Source organism: Mesoplodon mirus (assembly GCF_964341445.2).
Source record: "Mesoplodon mirus genome assembly, chromosome: 4".
In the NCBI taxonomy this organism is placed as follows: Eukaryota; Metazoa; Chordata; class Mammalia; order Artiodactyla; family Ziphiidae; genus Mesoplodon; species Mesoplodon mirus.
This window is the reverse complement of record NC_138979.1, coordinates 148,915,932-148,923,090: the sequence shown is the minus strand read 5'-3', so window position 1 is coordinate 148,923,090 and position 7,159 is coordinate 148,915,932.

Sequence of the window (7,159 nt, the reverse complement as noted above, 5' to 3'; positions counted from 1 at the left end):
GCACAAGGGCTTTCTGTCTGTAGATGAGGTTCAACTCACTTAACTTTCCTGATATTGATCTTTAAAAAAATTTTTTTATGTAATATGCATTACAGGAAAACGTACGTAACATGTACGAGTAAAAAGCATAGCAAGAATACAAACACGTATGTACCTTCTACCTGTATAGGAACCAGAACATGTCCAACACCCATCACATCAATCTCTGAATTCCTCCTCTAACCTATTCTCCTGCCTCTGCCATTAGTTTGGTAATGACCACCTTATTTTGTTTCTCATTCTCTTGTAAATATTTTATCACACGTGTACGGATCTCTAGTAAACAATATATTGTTTAGTTGTGGTTGATTTTGAACTTTATTAAAATGGTAATGGTATTGCAATTTCTAACATAAAGTCTTTGAATTGCTTTTTAAGTGTAATAATATTTCTAAGATTCATTTATGTTATTTCTCGTAGCTTTAATTCATTTATTTTCACTGCTGCTTAATATTCCATTGTGTGAATAAACAGTTTATCCATTATTTCCTCAATGCAAATTTAGGTGGGTTCCAGATATTGCTGTTATAAACAATGTTATGATGAACACTTTTGTACCTGTCTCCTCTGGTGTGTAGGATTGCCAGATAAAATAAATGAGACCAAATTAAATTGAATTTCAGACTGCTTCTGGGGTTACTATTTACTTCCAAAGGTCAATTTAGATTTTGATACACTAATACCATACCCTAATTACTACAGCTTTTTTTTTCTTTTCCAAAATCTTATCTAGGAAGGAAAATCCTTTCATCTTATTATTCTTCATGAGTATCTTTTTTTTTTTTTTGGTCTGCTTTTCTTTTCTTTTAACATCTTTATTGGAGTATAATTGCTTTAGAATGTTGTGTTAGTTTCTGCTGTATAACAAAGTGAATCAGCTATATGTATACATACATCCCCATATCTCCTCCCTCTTGCGTCTCCCTCCCATCCTCCCTATCCCCCTCTAGGTGGTCAAAAAGCACCAAGCTGATCTCCTTGTGCTATGCAGCTGCTTCCTGCTAGCTACCTATTTTACAATTGGTAGTGTATATATGTCCATGCCACTTTCTCACTTCGTCCCAGCTTACCCTTCCCCTCCCCATATCCTCAAGTCGATTCTCTACGTCTGTGTCTTTATTCCTGTCCTGCCCCTAGGTTCCTCAGAATTTTTTTTTTTTTTAGATTCCATATATATGTGTTAGCATACAGTACTTGCTTTTCTCTTTCTGACTTACTTCACTCTGTAAGACAGACTCTAGGTCCATCCACCTCACTACAAATAACTCAATTTCATTTCTTTTTATGGCTGAGTAATATTCCATTGTATACATGTGCCACATCTTCTTTATCCATTCATCTGTCGATGGACACTTAGGTTGCTTCCATGTCCTGGCTATTGTAAATAGAGCTGCAACAAACATTGTGGTACTTGACTCTTTTTGAATTATGTTTTACTCAGGGTATATGCCCAGTAGTAGGATTGCTGGGTCGTATGGTAGTTGTATTTTTAGTTTTTTAAGGAACCTCCATACTGTTCTCCATAGTGGCTGTATCAATTTACATTCCCACCAACAGTGCAAGAGGATACCCTTTTCTCCACACCCTCTCCAGCATTTATTGTTTGTAGATTTTTTGATGTGGCCATTCTGACTGGTGTGAGGTGATACCTCGTTGTAGTTTTGATTTGCATTTCTCTAACGAATAGTGATGTTGAGCATCCTTTCATGTGTTTGTTGGCAATCTGTACATCTTCCTTGGAGAAATGTCCACTTGGGTCTTCTGACCATTTTTGGATTGGGTTGTTTGTTTTTTTGATATTGAGCTGCATGAGCTGCTTGTAAATTTTGGAGATTAACACTTTGTCAGTTGCTTCATTTGCAAATATTTTCTCCCATTCTGAGGGTTGTCTTTTCATCTTGTTTATGGTTTCCTTTGCTGTACAAAAGCTTCTAAGTTCATTAGGTCCCATTTGTTTATTTTTATTTCTATTTCTCTAGGAGGTGGTTCAAAAAGGATCTTGCTGTGATGTATGTCATAGAGTGTTCTGCCTATGTTTTCGTCTAAGAGTTTTATAGTGTCTGGCCTTACATTTAGGTCTTTAATCCATTTTGAGTTTATTTTTGTGTATGGTGTTAAGGAGTGTTCTAATTTCATTCTTTTACATGTAGCTGTCCAGTTTTCCCAGCACCACTTATTGAAGAGGTTGTCTTTTCTCCATTGTATATTCTTGCCTCCTTTATCTAAACTAAGGTGACCATATGTGCGTGGGTTTATCTCTGGGCTTTCTATCCTGTTCCATTGATGTATATTTCTGTTTTTGTGCCAGTACCATACTGTCTTGATTAGTGTAGATTTGTAGTATAGTCTGAAGTCCTGGAGCCTGATTCCTCCAGCTCCATTTTTCTTTCTCAAGATTGCTTTGGCTATTCGGGGTCTTTTGTGTCTCGATACAATTTGTGAAATTTTTTGTTCTAGTTCTGTGAAAAATGCCATTGGTAGTTTGATAGTGATTGCATTGAATCTGTAGATTGCTTTGGGTAGTATAGTCATTTTCACAATGTTGATTCTTCCAATCCAAGAACATGGTATATCTCTCCATCTGTTTTTATCATCTTTAATTTCTTTCATCAGTGTCTTATAGTTTTCTGCATACAGGTCTTTTGTCTCCTTAGGTACGTTTATTCCTAGGTATTTTATTCTTTTTGTTGCAGTGGTAAATGGGAGTGTTTCCTTAATTTCTCTTTCAGATTTTTCATCATTAGTGTGTAGGAATGCAAGAGATTTCTGTGCATTAATTTTGTATCCTGCTACTTTACCAAATTCATTGATTAGCTCTAGAATTGTTCTGGTAGCATCTTTAGAATTCTCTACGTATAGTATCATGTCATCTGCAAACAGTGACAGCTTTACTTCTTTTCCGATTTGGATTCCTTTTATTTCTTTTTCTTCTCTGATTGCTGTGGCTAAAACTTCCAAAACTATGTTGAATAATAATGGTGAGAGTGGACAGCCTTGTTTTGTTCCTGATCTTAGAGGAAATGGTTTCAGTTTCTCACCATTGAGAACGATGTTGGCTGTGGGTTTGTCATATATGGCCTTTATTATGTTGAGGTAAGTTCCCTCTACACCTACTTTCTGGAGGGGTTTTATCATAAATGGGTATTGAATTTTGTCAAAAGCTTTTTCTGCATCTATTGAGATGATCATATGGTTTTTCCCCTTCAAGTTGTTAATATGGTTTATCACATTGATTGAATTGTGTATACTGAAGAATCCTTGTATTCCTGGCATAAACCCCACCTGATCATGGTGTATGATCCTTTTAATGTGCTGTTGGATTCTGTTTGCTAGTATTTTGTTGAGGATTTTTGCATCTATGTTCAGCAGTGGTATTGGCCTGTAGTTTCCTTTCTTTGTGACATCTTTGTCTGGTTTTTGTATCAGGGTGATGGTAGCCTCGTAGAATGAGTTTGGGAGTGTTCCTCCCTCTGCTATATTTCTTCCAGAGTATCTTGACTGTTCTTGGACCTTTGCTTTTTCATATAAATTTTAAATTGAACTTGTCAGATTTCTCTAATAGTACCATTGCGATTTTAATTGAATTGCATTAAATCCATGTCACTTTGAGAAGGATAACATTTTTATCATATTGAGTCTCCCTATCCTATAAGTATTTAAGTAATCTTTAGCATCATCAATAAAGTTTTATAATTTTTCCTGCATATGGATCAATTCCCTAAGCCTATGCATACAGCCACAGTGTGATGATAGTGGTTTTAGCAGGGCTCTCTTTGACTGTCTCTTTCCCTGGTCTTTCCATTAAGCTGTCTGCCTCTTTTGGTATCACACCCAGCTAGTAGACTCCACTAAATGCCAGCTGATTGTTCTACTGCTTTTGACAATGTCCTGGGGCATGAACTGCTTCATAGTCCAATTATATTTAGGTTCCTTTGCAGAGATAGCCATTGAATGCAGTCTTGAGGTTTGTTCTGATCCCAGAGGGCTCTTCTTAGTTGTCTCTTTCTCGGGCTCTCTCTGGTAAACTAGCTGGTCTTCAGTTTATCTTCTTGCTGCATGGAGCTACCAGCCTCCTCTTAATTACTTGCCACCAAAATATGCATTGTTTTCAAGAGCACTTTGAAGTTTGAATTTTCTCACACTCTTCCAAATAAAATCAGTTCCTCTGGGGAGAACTTCAGAGTTCTCTGTTCTAGTGGACTTTTCTCTCCCCCCGGGCAAAATCTCTGATCCAATGCTCAAGCTGGGAATGGGGACTGTGTGCCATGACTTTCAGAGTGATACCCCTGCTTTATAAGCAGGGTTCTGGAAGGGGGCATTAGCTTCTGCCTCTCAAGCTGCCTCTCCCGGCATGGAACCCCCATGTGAGCTGTGTGAGCTGGGGTGAGGGTGACTGGGGTCCCAGCACTCATAGCCTCCTGAATCTGGGATAGGGCCTCTGTCCTATGAATAGTGTCTGAAAGGAAGAAAGGAGTTCCTAATCTCTCCAATCTATAGGACATACTTATCTGGAATTTAACGTTTGCAACATGAAGCTAAGGAGGATGAGAAATGCTGGCAGCTTGGCTCTCCCAGGGAGATCCATAGCATTTTTAACTGAGATCTGGGGGAAGAGTGAGCCCCACCTTCTTGGCCATGCCCGCCCAGAGTGGAGCTTTTGTCATACTGAGCAGGGTGGGGGAGGCAGCAGGTCATGGCTCAGGTGCCACTGACTCTTGCTGTTCCGACCAAGATTTAGTAGGTTTCCTTGAATAAATGTTTCTTCATCTGCTGTATTCCCTTCAAACAATTTCAAGAAACTTTAAACTGTTGTTGTCTAAAATTTTCACCAGTTATAGTTGTTTCACAGGGTAGTAAGTCCATAGGGCTCCTCATACTGCCGTTTTCCTGGGGATGCATTTAAAGGCACCTCAGGTTTTCAACCATCTAATGTAGAACAACTCACCTCAAGAAGGTAATTAAAATTTTAGTGGGATAAATATGAAAGAGGTGAGCACAGCACAACATGGGAACACCTAGGAGAAACTCCTAACCAGTCCCTGAGAGGATAAGCTTTCTAAAGTAGAACTGAATTGTGAAAACTCAGGGAAAGAATTAAGAAGATGAAGATGAAAATAGGAAGAGTGCTGCTGATGCAAAAAAAAAGCAAGTGCAAATGAGCAAAGAGGAAGAGAGAATATTAGGACGTTTTATCACTGCAGCACTGGATGCAAAAGAAAGAAGTTGTAATATTTGGAAAAATAGGCAGGAGATCCCAAGGTCTGGAATGGTTTGTGCTGGGAGATTCTCCCCACAACCCCCCAAAATTCTTAGTGTTCTTGTACATTCTGAGCCTTCTGAGTGAAGATGCTTGAATATACGTCCTAAAGACAGAAAACTCTGAAGAGGTTTAGAGACTTATCTCCCCTGGAGCCATTTGCTTGCATTCCAAGGCTGTAAAGGAAAGACAGAGACCCTCTCTGCCCTCCCCACAGAGAAATTTGTTTACATTCCTTAGATGGGCAGATGTGCCAGCTGCTGCATGTAAGCTCCAAGTCTCATAATTTGAGGGTTCCTCTCTTGTGGTACAAACCCTGCTGCACATACAGGTGAATACCTGGCCCTCACTGTGTAGCCTGTGGGGAATTGGGGCACCAGGGAACCAGAATTAACATGCTCTATGAATAATAAATGGTCTGTTCTCTGGTCTAGAGGTCTGGTGTTTGTGTGTGTGTGTATCAGATCCTCACAGTTTTGGACTTAACACCAAATATAAAAGCATTTGAACTATCAGCTAAAGACAATCAATAGCTATGAATATTTTTAAAAATGTTTTTTCTGTTAACAGAAGTAATCATATATTTCCTATACAATATTATAAAGATACAGAAATGTATTATTAGTAAAAGTCTTCTGATACTCCACCCCTCAAGGACAATTACTATTTTACACTCAGAATTTTTAAGTATGGAAATAACATAACCATAGTTTTGCTTTAGGAAGATTGGTTTAGCAACAGTGCCGTGCAGCAGGGACGGGGCAGATAACAGGGGAGGTATAGGAAACCCAGGCAAGAAAGGATGAGGCTCTATTAGTGGACATGTAGAGAATGGTGTAAATTAAATACCTAGAAAAAAAAAAAAAAGACTGTGTCACTGACTTTGACGATTTGATAACACTAAAGCATTACTGTTAAAGTTTTAGGTGTAATAATAGTATTGCGGTATGTCAAAAAAAGAATATAATTTTTAGAGATACATACTGAATTATTTACAAATGAAATTATATGATGTCTAGAATTTGCTTCAAAATAATGGGTGGGGTAGGGAGAGATGCGTAAAGGTACTGATGAAAAAAGCCACGAGTTGAGATTTTTGAAGCTGGTACTGTGGCTGATGCTGGATAAGGCACCCAGATGTCTCAGGAATGGCTTACTCTTCTGGCTGCTGGGAGTGCAGCAGCAGGTGGTCCTCAGTTGTCAGTCCTCCTTGGGGATTGTCTCAGCGGAAGAAGAGCGCCTTCATTAAAGGTCATTTCTTCAGAGGGCAGCCCACATTTAATGACTGGTCACTGTAAGGGCCTCAGCCCTCTCTGTAACTTGGTACCCCTCTCAAGGGCTATCCCAGGTTCACACCTCCCATGTGGCTGCTGAAAGCCTCTGCTGGGACTGCATCTCAGCTCAGTTTTCTCCCTCTGCCCACTTCTGCTTTTTCCTGTCCGCGTATTTTCCCTTAAAACACTCCCTGATAAATGTCCTGCAATCTCCATCTTGGAGTCTACTTCCCCAAGAACCCAAACTGCAGAGACACTTTGACATCATTATACTATTCTCTTTACTTTTGTACATGATCCAAAGTTTCCATAATGAACATTTAAGAAAAGGACAGCATCAGACTGGATGTGGTGGATAAGGGTAAAAGTGACAAGTTTTGTCTAGGGCTCTGATTTTGGAGACTGGGTGGTGCCATTCACTGAGCAGGTGATGCAGGAGGAAGAGCCATTTGCAGGGCATATGAGGAGTTAGTTTTTGTTTTTGTTTTTTTTAGGATTTTACTTTTTTTCATCATTTTTATTTTTTAACATCTTTATTGGAGTATAATTGCTTTACAGTGGCATGTTAGTTTCTGCTTTATAACAAAGT